This window comes from Cryptotermes secundus, unplaced genomic scaffold, assembly GCF_002891405.2.
Source record: "Cryptotermes secundus unplaced genomic scaffold, Csec_1.0 scaffold122, whole genome shotgun sequence".
NCBI lineage: Eukaryota > Metazoa > Arthropoda > Insecta > Blattodea > Kalotermitidae > Cryptotermes > Cryptotermes secundus.
In genome coordinates, this window is record NW_019738954.1 from 638371 (window position 1) to 654223 (window position 15853).

The 15853-nt window shown below is 40.6% G+C and overlaps 2 protein-coding genes across 14 annotated transcripts in view; one reads left to right on the forward strand and one right to left on the reverse strand.

Moving 5' to 3' along the window:
* The window catches only part of LOC111871351 (protein vein), a 330532-nt gene extending 321612 nt beyond the window's left edge, over window positions 1–8920 (forward strand). For 2 of the 3 annotated variants that reach the window (XR_004513760.1, XR_004513762.1), the window contains 2 exons: window positions 3347–3564; window positions 6876–8920. The gene's annotated coding sequence lies outside the window, so the exon portion shown is untranslated. The remainder of the gene's footprint in view (window positions 1–3346; window positions 3565–6875) is intronic. The other variant, XR_004513761.1, reaches the window with a different exon arrangement.
* The window catches only part of LOC111871353 (ubiquitin-like-conjugating enzyme ATG10), a 647673-nt gene that overhangs the window by 615343 nt on the left and 16477 nt on the right, over window positions 1–15853 (reverse strand). The window lies entirely within an intron of this gene.

Genomic DNA, 15853 nt, shown 5'->3' on the forward strand with positions numbered 1-15853 from the left:
TTTAGTTTGTGTGCGTTTTTCTGTGTTTGTCTATAGGTAGAGGCCTTGCGACGAGCTGATCACTCGCCCAAGGAGTCCTACCGTATCTGTAAGACCTTGAAAAACCCAGTGAACGGAGAAGTTCATGGAGGTAGGCCTAGGCCCACTGGGGCTGTAGTGCCAAGGAAAAAAAAAATAGAAACTGACCAGGGACCCACATTATTAATTTTGATGTCAGTGAATAGCTACAGTAACGAAAGGATATGGCCCCAGGTAGAGTCCCTCAGCGTGTCGCTCTTCGTCACAAAATAACTCCTTGCAATATTCTAGAGGTCAAAACCACACGTCGGCGAATCACGTAATTACCGTGACAGGAGCCGAAGATATTTCGATAAAAATGGGAATAAGTGTACAGCTGTACAGGTCTCATAACGTGAAATGGGGAAATTGTTCTAGCATTTCCATTAAGTGACTAAGGAAAACAATGGGAAATATCAGTCAGAGTATTATATTGAAGGCAAATGATTGAATCAGGATCTTCCAGAATGCAAAACACTAAACCCCGAGGTTCGGTATGAATATATGCAGTAAAATTGCTTGCTTACTGAATGCACCGTGTCTCCATCTTGTTCACCTCGAAGATTGAGACAGAAATCGAAAAGATAGCTAACAAAACACCATGACTGAACTGTATGTTTATTGTTTGTCCATCAAATTAAAACATCACTGAACTAATTACATTATTTCTAGATATTTCAAGTCCTTCTCTTTATGTATTTATAGATGTTTTACCAACTGCTCTGGTTATGTGACGTCGAATGGTAGAATGATTTGCAGTTAACTGATAACGATATAGAAGAAAGCGAGGATGAACTATGTTAAAGTATTGTCATGGAATTTTCTTGAAGATACTAAAGAAAATAGCAAAATATCTTTCAGAATTTCCCATCTCCTGTCCGAAATTTGAAGCCTGGACCTCCGGAACGTACGAGTGGTAGCCACTCAGCAGCGATGTACGGTAATTTCGCATCAGAATGAAAATTTTAATTCAGACGTTGGCACGTGAAAATACGAAACAGTATCATCTGGCTGTAGCATCTATCAGTCCCCAAACAAGTGGAACTGTGGAACACTACACCACAACATCCCCATGCCAATATTTTAATACAGGCTTGCAGCTGCATCAGAACTACAGATCTTTAATCCTGTCAGTATTTACTCTCTGGCCTACTCATTCATTATCTCCTAATTTTACAGCCTGCAGATAAATCTTCGAGCAAGGATAAAGCAGTCGGTACACCGACTGGCTACGGGCTGGAAGACAGAAGGGTCAGGGTTCGAGTCCCGGTAGGGTGAAGAATTTTCCCTTCCCCGTGCCATTCAGCCCGCCTCTGGGGCCCACCCAGCCTCGTACCCATTGAGTACTGGGGACTCTTCCTCCGGAGGTAAAGCGGCCGGGCCGTGAAGCTCACCACTCACCTCCAACTAGTGTCTTGTTCAAGATGACGTGGATCTATCCATCCACTCCCCCATACGTCAACATGGCGTAACGCTTAGTTAAGCACAGGGACTTTACCTTTTACCTAAATAAATCTTACAAGTGAACCTTCTTCCTTCTGTTCTGATGTGCCTTGGTTCACGAATAGTATCCAGTATTGCCTGAGTTTGGAATAATTTGCACTAAATAAACGTCCAGTCCGACATAATAACTGCCATACCCCTCAAACGAAAGGTTAAAGATTCAATGCTTAAATATTCGAAATTTCTTCAATGCTCAGGCGGTACAGAGACGGGCTACGGGCTGGATGGCCGGGGTTCGATTCCCGGCAGGAATAAAATTTCCTCTTCTCCACAGCGTCCAGACCGGCTCTGGGGCCCACCCATCCTCATACCCAACGGGTACCGGGAGCTGTTTCCGTGGAGGTACAGCGGCAGGGGCGTGAAGCTAATCACTTCCATTTAGTGCCGAGGTCAAGAATGGCGGAGCTATATCTTCACTCCTCAATACGTGTTCATGGCGTGGTGCTTCATTAAGGACAGCGACTTTACCTTTACCGTTCACAATCTTGCATTATAAATGTGATTACATTAGAGCTCAGTGTGAGAAAACATAAGCAGCTTCATATGGGTGGCTCCGCTGGAAATAAAAGCCCACAAGACGTACAGTTTTTCTAAATGTTGGACATTATGTGAGAAGGGAAAACGTCGTTTGGGAATTTTGGAGTTAACTGCTTCCCTTGATCCGAAGGAGACAAGAGGCACTTCCAGAACATCAGAGTTTCCTATGACAGAGTTACGGCTCATGAAATGATGATGTTAATTCTTTAGGATCAGTCAGTTCTTTACAGGAATAAGACTACACAACTTCAAACGTTAGCTGAGATTATTCACAGTCTAACCTAGCATTAATTCTTCGAAATACGATTCTTTTTGTAAATATTTTAAACTTCAGTTCCTACCTCACGGGAAACAATCTGTATCTCCAACTAATTAATGAAGTTCAGGGAAACAATCGTTGTTTATTCTAAGAATAATATGAAATATATACATATATTCTCTGGGCAAAATGCAGCTTTTAACATTAATACAGGTGGTACACTGTGATTCAGAGGATTATAGACGCATAACGTCTTACTGTGTTTGCATTAAGTCAAATAAATCAAAGTTTGTCATACAGTCACGACTGTTCTATATCGACTACTCATAAATCTTTCATCTAGTTATACCACTTAAAAGGCCGCGCCATAGCTCAAGCGGTTAGCCGCTGGTTTCCCACCTGGGCGGCCCAGGTTCGATCCCGGGTCTGGTCAAATGGGATATGTGGTGGACAAAGTGGCACTGGGGAGGGTTTTCTCCGAGTACTTCTATTTCCCCTGTCAATATTGATTCCACCAAATTCTCCATCATCATAATCACCCAGGGCAGGCTACAATAGACCAATCAGTAGCCGCCGTGCCCAGTGGACCAAATTGGACTCCACCCCCCACACTAAGCGAATAAAAAAAAAAGAGAATTAATTATACCACTTAAACAAGATGTAATAGAGCAAGGATTTTACATGCATTTAGTAATACGTCTTTTAACACAATATCATACGGCAATTCTGTTGACGGCAAAGCCTAAGGTCAGCGACAGGATGCGATAGTCCCCTAGAGGGACTTATGATATTGGCAATGACAGTTCGTACATAGGATATTATTCAAACACAGATAATACCCCCTTCAGGTGTTCAAAACAGACATATCTTGCATCATATGTTGGTGGTGGCTAAGAAAATGAAATTAGTGTCCTATGCAGAATAACAGAGCATGGCGGGGATACAATAACATAGCCTTTGCGGTGCCCCTAATGTCACGTTTCGCACCAGAACGTAGAAGAAAATGCAGCAGCAGGAGCGTGGGATACAGAGTTCGCCATCCTGGAGGACTATGCGCGCCCAGACCCGCAGCGCCCCTGGTGGATGTTCTTCACACTACTGCGTGGATGGCGGTGCAAAGGCCTCTAAGAGACACCTGGCGAAGAGAGCTTGGCTGGCTTACCTAGCCCACAGCAGGCAGATACCTCAGTCCCGAATTTTATTAACAGGTAAGAGTCGCAAATAGTTGCATTTTGATGACACTGTCACATATAGGGGGGTACGCGTGAGGTGACGAAAGTAACGGGTTCTAGTTCGGATGATTGGATTTATTGGCACTTCGGTTATAATCGGTCTTAATTACAATTAATACAGCGATATCGATGATTTACACAATTTACAGTTCACCGTCGCACTCGCACTAGGATTCTCAGTTTCCAGTAGTCGTCTCCTAGCAACGGATCTTAACACAGAAACTAGCACTTCAAATCACTATGAAGTCTCCTTCTCTTCAATCACTTTGTATTTCTCTACTCAACTAAACTTCACAATTCACTAAAGACATGTTCCATTCTCGTATTTGTACTCTCAACTGCTGAACTCTCCTGTCTTCTGTCTTATAAGCACTCTGCACAGACCTCACGGAGAACACCGTCTGTATTGTTGATGACGTCACCGCTTTGCATAGCACGGTCAGATATGCGGAAATGTGTTTACCGAGTCGTTGCCTAGAAATGGATTGCATCTTCTGTTGTTGCTTGCGTGTATTACTTAGCAACGGCTGCATGGAGCTAATACACCACAACATTAAGGAAAACAAAGACGTTTTTAAATCTCAGAATTACTGGGTTTTTGGATTTTTTCCATCGTCCGGTATCCTAGAAAATAGAAAACACAACGTTTCGGAAACTGGATCTGTTTCCGAAACGTTGTGATTTCTAGTTCAGAGAATACCGGACGATGGAAAAAATCCAAAAACCCAGTAATTCTGAGATTTAAAAACGTCTTTGTGTAATTCTGAATGTTATACACCATCGCTATAATCCTTCAGAATCTATGTTTTCGAACGAATCGCCATTGCATCCCACCATGTATCGGTGTATGCAGAAGCTACACTTCTTAACTACCGACCCTTGAACAAAATTTTGAATCAACTACACTTACGTCCAGCTAATACCGACGTTAAGCATATGTATGCATGGCATGGGGCTTAACTGGGATCATGTAGAACCCAGAGCGTCAGCTTTCACAAAGTACACGAAACTTACATGGAGAATAGCATACAAGCAGGCCTATAATTAGTGATGATATGACCACATTCCGGTGACTTGGAAAATGAAACTAGCGGCAGAACGACCAGGGTTAAATTCCCGTCTAGACCTGCCCTAGGTCCCAGCCAGCCCCGTACGAACGGGAACCACACTGGGTAAAGCGACTGGAGCTAAACTGCCGAGGACCAGAAAGCATCCAGTTTTACCTTTACGCTTCCTATACACCTCCATCTGCCCTAATATTTATTTCTCCCGTTTAGATGCGATGTGCACAGATAGAGCGAGAATCAACTGTGAAATTTTTAGTTTATAAAACACATTTGGAAATAATGGTTCGTAGATATTTTTCTGGCAATTAAACTGTGTAAAAAGCGTGATATTCTACAACGGATATAGTATTAAAATATATGCCACGTAAACCTTCGGGAAAAGCCTGATGGGAGAACCAGTGCGTAGCCAGGACGATAATATGTACACTATTCACGGGAAAACTATAACTGGGATTGCCTTCAAGTTCGCTGACGATATAATTCAACTGCGAACTCCCTTTTCTTCAAGTTTCAGAATCTCATGCGCTCTACGTAACTCGCACACTCAACATAATAAGTTAGGAAAAGTATGCATAGCGCAGCTGAAGTATCCGCTCTGCTATTGTCTCTAGATTTTCAAAGCCGGAATGTTAACTTTTCACGCTCTCTTATGAATAGCGTAAAATATGCAGTGACAAAATCAGTCAACAGTTAACAAGATATAGAAGTTTCTTAGCTCTCGTAGCTGGTTTGTGCTTTGTTTGATTTATGTATCCAATCTTGGAGCTGGCATAGATGTCCGGAGATAGCGACTAGCTCTATCGAGTTGGCCCAACTGAGAAGATTTACGTGAAGACGAAAACAGAAACCAGTCTCCGAAACGTTCTGTTTTGAAAAATAAAGAAGACGATTTTTAGATAAAGATAAGATGATGGATAATGTCCAAAACATAATATTTGTATAGTCAACAATTCTCACAGTGTAAGATTTGAGGCTTTCACGGCGGTGACTATGAAGAAAGCAGTCTTCTGGGATTTGGCACCGTGTATATGTGGTGTTAACCGACGTTTCGGAGGAACGTATCGCCCCCATCTTCAGGGTAGAAGAAANCAGTTATTAGATGACACAGCAAAAGAGTCCCTTTTGTTTCGTTACCTCGAAAAACTCGGCGAAAATATAGTCGACTTAAAATATGGACTTTTCCCTGCAACCTTCGCTCCGATAAATAGATGTAAATATTTTGCGAGTTACGCTCGAAATGTGAGAAGAAACGCCTGTAGGCCTTCCTGTAATGCGTGAGTCAGGCCTAGTTTACCGAGCAGCACATTTCATGCCAGGTCCATAACTAAGCAATTTCATTAAACTAGTTGTTCAAACTTATGTTATTTCAGTCTCAAAGACATGTGATCACTATAACGGACTATTAGATACTACTGCCAGGTATTTTAGTAATAGGACGAAAAGAAGTAAGAAAGGTCTCCGAATATCTGGCCCAGCAAAGATTCGAGCGACGTATACCCTGAGTACAAGTGGAACTGAATCCGGTAGCTAATCTGTTCAGCTTAGGAGACAAATACAAACTGGTATATGGTTACACTTGTCACTCTTGCAACTGCTTCACGTAAAACAGGTGCTGAACTACAGCGCCTCTCTCGATTCGCTACAAGGGTGAAATCTGGTCATGAGCCCAAGTCGGGGCTCGACACCAAGACAGACAGACTGACTGACCGTCAGTCGCAATGTGATTCTGACTCTGAGTAACCAGTCAGTTTCAATCTAGCAGTCGCCGAGTCGGGTTGTATCGAGTGCATGGCAGTGACTACGGCAGGCGAAGTATTTGTGATACTGCCGATGGCAGTAGTTGGGAAATTGTGAATTGTGTAATTGTAAGGGCGAGTGTTCAATAAATTCGCTACATCCAATATGGAGTGAAGTTATTTGTCGCGTGACATACACCCAACACGTGGCAATATTTATTCCACGCCAAATATAACAGGCGGGAGCCACGTCATACCTCTTGGTTGGCTACGGGGTTCAACTTGTCAGGGGCGTAATTACTTCACATCATGTAACGCCGGTAAGCGGTGAGCTAAAGTAATCTCTCTTGACTGGCTACAAGGATGAACTTAAAATGTGTGTATTTATTCCAAGCGAAATACAAGTATAACACACGGAGGCCATCGTACCTCTCGCTAATATGTACCAGGCCTGTAGGTTGACACCATGTGATGTGTGTTTCAGTAACGGATCGCAGAGAGGGGAGATGGCTCTGGAGCTGTTCAGCAGTCAGCGTGACTCACCCAGCCACCTTCCCAGACATCTTCTCTGAAAGGGGACGGGTCTACGATCGCTAAGCAACAGCAAGAGACAGAATATTTGTAGACCATATAGGACACTTCGAATAGGTTGTGAATATTTGCTATTTTTTTTAATGATCGCTTTACGTTATTTATCTAAATTATTGGAAACAACAAAAGGGGAGGGATTAACTATGCAAAACGACTCCTTTATGAGATTGTCACTGCTAATATGGCGTTGATCATTAGAAGTATAACATCAAATAATGTTAAGTATCGAATGATTAAGACTGATCTCTTTAATCCTATTGTTCTCACTGCACATTTATGCAGAAACGTAACGTTAAAAGCCAAATGTTTATCTCCATCTCAAACATAAAATTATTTCAATAACATCTTAAATATTTCGAGCGGCGTGCAATAGTAAAAAGAAACGTTTTCCTCAACAATACTTTCAGCGTTTGATTTTGTAGGAACAAGGAATTCATATATCGTGGATTTAATAAAATCCTCTTACAGTATGATAACTGGCAACATCTATCGCCACAGACTCGAAACAGTGTCAATATAAACTATTTACAATCGTGAACACACAAAAACATTATTCCCCTCAGTGTACCTTCTACGAAGAAAATAAGGATTTCTGTATGTGTCGCCTACCATGTAAGATAAAGATATAATAATCTCGCTAGAAGCAATGATAAAATGAACTCTGCGTATGTATACTGTGCTCCGGAGGCGCCAACCCAACTTCTGCACATAGTTAAATTTCTCTTTTGTGACGCGGAAATGAGGCATAATAAAAATGCCTAGGTTATTTCCAATTTCCCTTCTTATACCTTGCATGGTGATGTGATGAAGTAATATTACATACTTTCTACAAAGTGGGGGCCGTGTTTCTGGGACACTGAGTATTGGTAACCATTTGGATTAATTTTAGTTTTACTCAGACCCATGCTGGGAACCATTTCCTTCAATATTTACGCTTATCGTCCGTCATCCATAAGAGTGTTTTGCACAGTCAAATGCTCCCCAAGTGTCGTGTATATATGTGACCGAGTTATATGTACAGTGATAAAGAAGATTAACAAGAAATGAACCGGATGGGTGCCAATTCCATAAACTCAAAAGCGAAGGAAGAAAAGTTTTATGATCGAAATCAAAACAAGAGCATAATATTTTGAATGAGTTCTCAGGGGATGCTTATAGTATGTGTTTTATTGTGCGCGGGAGCAAAACAAAAACCTGTAATAATATTTAACGGTTCATACAGATTATCAATTCTAGTGTGAATTGAAATAGCATCGTTAATCTAAGTCCGCGAGAAAAAAAGTAAAAAATCATACCAAAGACTAATATTAATAATTTATGAGGGAGCGTCTTTAATGTATGTGATCTATACACAAGGACATTTTAACAATATTGTTGTTAAGTTATTTCAAATAACATACACCAGTGTCACCTGTTTTGTCTTTCAACTCTCGAAAATGTAACACACACTTTTATTATTATTATTATTATTATTATTATTATTATTATTAAGCATATGGCATGGGTGGTTTAGGAGGGGAATAAAAAAACACTTTCAAGAACTCAACACCCAATTACACGTTTAACATAACAGGGAATAGTGTGATAGCTTGAACGACGTGTAGAGCATATGTTACAAGAGGACATAAATGTCAGTTACTTCATGTGGTAGCTAGTTTCGAAACTGGTTAGAACTCCTGTTAGTACAGTAGTCCTGTACTTCTGTGAGACGTTTTAACTTTATGAACTAAATGTACACAAGTTGCCCGCCGATAAATAGTTTTGGTTTTATTTGAGCCTTGAATTTAAAAACGTCCGAATAATGCATTAAATCAAAAATCTATTTGCAAAACAGTAAATATCAATTACTGACTGGACTTTCAGGAACACTGATTTATTTTTATTGCTACTGGGGTGGGACTGAGTCCCTTGTACTGCAGCCACTTCTGGCCTATTGTACCAGCCCCAGATGATAGGTGAGGGTGATTGTGGAGCAATTGGTGGAATGAAGATTGGCAGGGGAAACCGAAGTACTCGCAGAAAACCTGCCCCAGCGCCATTTTGTCCACCACAAATCCCACTTGACCAGACCCGGGATCGAACCCGGGTCGCCGCGGTGGGAAGCCAGCAGGAACACGGATGCTAGCCAATAGTTTTTACTTGGGCAGGTAGGACATGAAACACAACAACAGATATCGCAAAACCGACAGTGGTGATTCTTCCGTTGTTCAAAGGACCAATAATTCATAAAGCGATTGCGTAGTTGGTTGAGGCACTATGCTACAAGCTGGAAGGTTGCGGGTTCGATTCCCGATGAGGTCACTGGATTTTTAAATTGACCTAATCCTTCCAGCCGCACTATGGCCTTGGGATCGACTCAGCCTCTAACAGAAATGAGTACCAGGAATCTTCCTGGGGGGTAAAGCGTGGCCGGAGCGTAAGGCTGACAACCTCACCGCCTTCTAGAAAATGTCTGAGCCTCGACGTCTCACAGCCCTATGGACGTCCGCGGCCTGTTACAGGGATAGCTTTACCTTTTTACACATAAAAAAAGATTTACTGGAAACAAAAGCGAAGAAAAGGGTCTAATGTTACGCGAAGGTAAATAATTACTTCCACAGATGTAAGGAACAAATGGGACACAGGGAAAATGAAGGAAATTGGAAACATGACAAACTAGAGATTAAGACTATATACGATTTTCCATATAAGCTGCTACAAATGAAGTTTCAAGTTACGTGAAACTTGAAAAGTACCGCAAAGGCTGGAAGACATAGGATATAATACGGAAAAATGGTAGCATAATCCATGTAGAAACTGCTCTACTGTGGCCCTCATTAAGCTGTCGTTGTTGTGTAACTTGCTTGTTATTACTAAACTTCAGAAAAAATTTATGTTAATCTGGAATTATTGATAATAGGACTGTTTTAGTTCCACTTTCACTAATAGTAACGCAATGAAAAGTTGAAGTCATTCTTTAAGTATTAATCTACACAACGTAATCCTGATGGAGCGACTAATTATCATAAGATTAATTATTACTGTGGCCTTCAGTTACATCATCTACCTTGAAGTTAAGGTAATCAACCAGCCGTAACACATTCTCATGCGTTTTATTTAAAATATATGACTAAGAAATCAGCTTGGGGCACGCGGTAGCGTAGTTGATTGAGGCACTATGCTAAAAGCCGGAATGTCGTGGGTTCGATTCCCGATGAGGCAATTGGATTTTTCAGTTGACCTAATCCTTCCAGCTGCACTAAAGCCCTTAGGTCGACTCAGCCTCTAACAGATATAAGTACCAGGAATCTACCTGCGGGGTAAAGGGCGAACGGCGCGTAAGGCTGACAACCTCACCCCATCTGTGAGTCAATTGTCTAGAAAATGTGGCAGCCTCAACGTCTCACAACTCTATGGGCCTCCATGCCCTGTTACAGGGATAGTTTTATCTTTTTTTATGAAATTAGTTTGCAATTCTGTACAGAATGCAAATACTGATTTATTACACAAGAAAGTTAACCTTAACAGGTAATATCCATTACTTTATTCGATGCGGGACAGCAACGAAACAAGCGCATATTTAACGAAAGAAATAGCAAAGATCTTGATAGGTAATGTTATAAAATATTACAAAAGAAAGAGTTCTACAACCATGATCATAGATCTGTAAACAAAGGTTGAAAGCCACTATTTCATGTCATTATATAGAAAGAAAATCATTCAGAAACTGCAATAGCCCTACACATATATGATAAATGCCTAGATTTTGATATGTTAATGAACGGCTAAGTGTTAACAAATTGTAGATTTAATTAAACCGTCACTATTCGTAGGAAATGAACTGCCCGTTCTTACATATAAGTGCTCAAATAGAAACAAATAACGATAACATAATGAACGATAACACATGAAGATCCAATTGCTAATTTCAGGTCGTCTTTGGAAACGAGAAATACATAGAAAAATCGTCTTTGCGAATATGAATGGCGAACAGAATACTTAACGAGTCAGAAATCCAGAATTTCTGAACAAAATTACGAAGAAACCTGTAAGCATGACGATCTTCGCTTTGTGTATTTGAATGCTTTTAGTACCAAACACTGTGCAACTGAACACCAGTTCCCCGTCAAGATGTAATGTACAGATAATCGTATTCCTACTGGTTACCGATAAGTGAAAGCTATGGGTGGCAGCATGAATGTTAATTAAAACATTTCATAACAGAAGCATGTATTTTAAGACAAAAGTAAATGCATTTCAGTATCGACTAACGAATCAGTAAGATATGGAAATGAAAACATGATAGCAACATGTAAATAATAATAAAAAAGCTGTTTTATATCGTAAAATATAATATGTCGCAGAAATTGTTAAGAATCCGCAGAAATGCTTCAAGAAGCTAAAGAAATAATAGTGCCAAGAAATAGACGTTTGTATTTAATAAGTTATGTAGATTATATACATCTGAATCACATCTGTTAATAATATAAAGTGTATGGTAATGTGCTTTAAGTATCACATCGCTAAGAATCATACTCCCACGTCTCCAATCAAAATCACATCATCCAGACCTTATATTCGAACGCGGAGATTAGTCTATCTACGGGTTGGACGACCGAGGGGTAGGAGTTCGAGTCCCGGTAGGGTCAAGAATTCTCTCTTCTCCACGTCGTCCAGACTGGCTCTGGGGCCCACCCAGTCTCCTATCCAATGGGTACCGCGGGCTCTTTCCCCGATGGTAAAGCGGCCGGGCCGTGAAGCTGACCGCTCACCTCCAGCTAGTGCCGAGGTCAAGAAAATGTGCATCTATATGTCCACTCCCCCATACGCCTTCATGGCGTAGTGCTTAATTAGTTAAGCATAGGTACAACTTTACCTTTTACTGTTCCAATTTTAATCCATAAATTAAAACTATCCTCCTTCCGAATTATATTCTATAATCATTAATCCGTAATAGAATAACTTAACTGAAGCATTCTTGACCACTGGGTATAAACCTGCTGTTAAATGAAAGCAGAAGGCAATCCGTTAAAAGGGCATCAACTGCGCTGTGCCCATACATTTTCATATACGACAACGGATTTCTTATGTCTATGTTAGCTTATTTTGAACTGTCTTCTCTCGCTCGAACGCTGGGATCGGCAGAATGTGCCATTATCTGAAGCATATTGTGGGATGAAATTTTACCGACTGCGTATGTACAAAATTCATATTGTCACGTGTTGAGCTAATTTGAAGTTTCTAGACAAATGTAAACCAAATTAATATTTCGCTGCTATATAGTGTAACCATCCAATAATACGACGACGCACAGGCGCACTAAGTGTCTCATAAAATCGCAGTGAAGGTATCACTCTGATCTTAGCAGCTGCCGCACCAAAGTTTGGGGCCGAAAAATCATATGTCCTTGGAGCTGTGACGCCGTATGAAAAGGTTCTTTCCTCTAAAACGCTGGTAAACTTTCGCCAGACTAGATGGCGGTACATTCCATAAGATAGTACTTTTCGTGGTCAGTGCCGTGAGAACCTCAAGTCTCACTTACATTTCCTTATTTCAAAGCCCTAATTTTCCATTTTGACACCAGCTGTGTTTAGATTGTTAAAGTAAGTGAAGATATCCTTGTAAGAGGCCGTGAAGGCCCATAGGGTTGTGAGACGTTGAGGGTCCCATATTATCTAGACAATCGGCTCGAAGATGGCGGTAAGGTTGTCAGCCTTACGCGCCGGCCGGCCTTTAGCCCCAGGAAAATTATTTAATTAATTCCTGGTACTCATTTCTGTTAGAGGCTGAGTAAACCCCAGGGCCTAGTGCGGCTGGAAGGATTAGGTCAACTCAAGAAAATCCAATGACCTCACCAGGACTTGAACCCGCGACCTTCCGACTTGTAGCATAGATTGTTATACTACTAAATTATAACGAGCAGCTAGAAGTGTGGGTGAAATCCAGGTATCATGGCATTAAATTGGTTCTGAATATTTATAAAAGAAAACTTGTCCGGGAAGGCAAGAATGATAATTTTTGCTTCCGAATACAAAGTCGTTGCGGGATTGTTTACAAAATGATTGACAACTAATAAACTTTGCTTATATACATTAGTCCTATACATGAAACAGGATGGCGTAGTATGGACTGAATTAATCTGACTCAGGATATGGACCAGTGGAGAACTCTTGTGAACACGGTAATGAACCTTCAGATTCCATAAAATGTTGAGAAATTCTTGAGTAGCTACGCAACTGGCGGCTTCACAAGAAGGATTCAGCTCTATGGGAGTTGATTACTTGGTTAACTTCTGGTATCCGTTATAATTACATCGTGGGAATATCAATTATTTCCTAGGTTGAAAAACAGTTTCAATTAAGGCCTCGCTAATAATTCTGTAACCCGGTTTTGTATCACAGATATAACTGATACTGCAGAGGAGGGCCTTTCTTGAGAATCTACGGCTAATATTAGTTTAGTGAGGTCTAGAAATCCTCTGCCTATTACAGGAACGGGAAGTTAATTACCGTGTTAACAAGAACCCACCACTGACCCCTATCTTGAACTACATGAATTCAGTTCACACCCCCGTATCCTATTTCTTTCACATCCTTTTTAATATCATTATCACATACATGTCTGGGCCCTAAGTGGTCTTTTCCCTTCCGGTTGTCAAAAAACATAAATTCGTAAGCATTTATCTCTCCCACGGAAGCCACATGCACCGCCCACCTCATCTTCCTTGATTTTATGGTCATAATATATGGCAAAGAATATAAACTATGAAGCTCCTTCAAATTTCTTGCTGCACTTGATACCTGTGGCTGGCTGTTCCTTAAAGTAGGCACTAACCGCAACTGCCTGCCTTTATACATCGTCTCCACAAAACGTACAAACTTAAGAAGAGACACTAACCCAACCACTTCATAAAGCTGCCTCCTCAGAAAAATATCTTCTTATTCTTCTTCGCATAATTACAAACACGAAACATACTGAAAACGTTAATGAAGATGCATTAAAGACACATCGAAGTTACAACAAAGAAAGGTCTGGATGTGTGACAAGTCAAGCTACCCCAAATCTCATTTATACAGTTTCATAACACAAGTAATGACCAGAGAAAATGTATTTAATAATACTATTATTATTATTATAATAACTTGATGTAAATACTGGATCTATGTTCTACATGTGATTTGTTCAATGGTGTACATTTTGGAGATAATTTTCCGGGAATATTCTCATTTAATAAGAATTATATGTTTAAAATGAAGAGCTAATAGAAATATCATAGGACAGCAGACAAAACAGCAGACAAAACCCTCTGAAGCACGATGTTCGTCTAAATAACATTTAAAAATGCAGTTCCTACCTCACAGAATATACACAGCATCTCCATTACAAAGATGAACTAGTTAATGGTGTGCAGGGAAAATAATCTTTGTTTATTATGAGAATTATATGAAACCCATGAACACGCTCTGTGTGTAAAATACGGAGTTTTTAAATGTTAACCACTGTGCTTTAAAGGGTTAAAGGAGAATTCTGGATGGAACTTGCCTTGCATAACTAAACAGCATGCTTGAATGCAATTCCGTATATAAATGTCGAAACAACGAGTTCAAATGCTTATTGGCAATGTTTAAACAAATGAAAGTAGTTTAAGTCAGTGCTTCTCAATCGGCTAGGCGGAAAACCGTATATTTCGAAGTGCACTTCATACCTACCCAAGCATCACGCCTAATGTACAAATTAACCGTTTTCTTCTACAGCTCTGCAGTCAGCATTTAGTCCCTGAAAGAGGGATATAATGAAAAAAAAAGTCTTGCCGCCTGAGGTGCACTGACCTTATCTCAGTTAATGTATATTTCACTGCGTTTTCTTAATAAATAACATTCCACACATGTTCTAGTACTCTGTATGTTGTTTAGTATGTTCACAACCTCCACATGAATGTCCTGCATACAGGTCGACATTATTTTGTTGGATGCTGTTGTAATATTTCTAAGAATCAATTTACCTGTCTTAGCAACAAATAAGGCATATTTAATAAAATAAAAATGCATAAAAAAGTTTTAGTCTAATTTTGGGTCATTTTTAACGGAGCCAAAACGTTCATCAAACAGTCATCCCTCAACATTCGCGGCCCAGATCCCAATAATATCACGAATTTCTTATGAAACGTTCACCGTCGGACACTTTCACGAACTTTGCAGAGCTTCTCAGCAAGTAGGGCCACAAGACCTACGTCACGGCCTGACTAAGTCCTTGCTGCTGTAGTCGCCGGGAACATCTTGCGAAGTTTAACATCTATTTGTCTTTTTATTATCATCCGCACATCTATGCCTCCAAACGAAAGATAGGTACTGTACGAAAAGTACGAGTAAGGTAAAGGTAGCTGTTAGTCGCTGGCTTCCCACCGCAGCGGCCACGGTTCGATCCCGGGTCTCGTCAAATGGGATTTGTGGTGGACAAAATGGCTCTGGGGCAGGTTTTCTCCGGATACTTCGGTTTCACCGGCCAATTCTCATTCCACCAACTGTTCCACATTCATCTATCATTCGGGGCTGGTACAATAGGCCATTAGTGGCCGACGTACCAAGTGGACTAAGTCTCACCCCACACCAAGAAACTAAAAAAAAAAAAACTACACACGACATAACCATGACACATGTAATGGGATATACATAGAAATTATACTTAATTATATCAATTAGTTTCCAATATTTCGGAAGACAACTTCACTACATAAGACACCCTGCCACTTTACCTCTGGTTCGATATGTCGTGCTGAACATTAGATATCGCCGGCACAAAACACTTAACGAGGAAATGGTTAAAGCGCGATACCTTCAGTAGAAGCCCCAGCTCAAACCATGGGCCCGTCTTCCCACAAGTACAACTATCAGT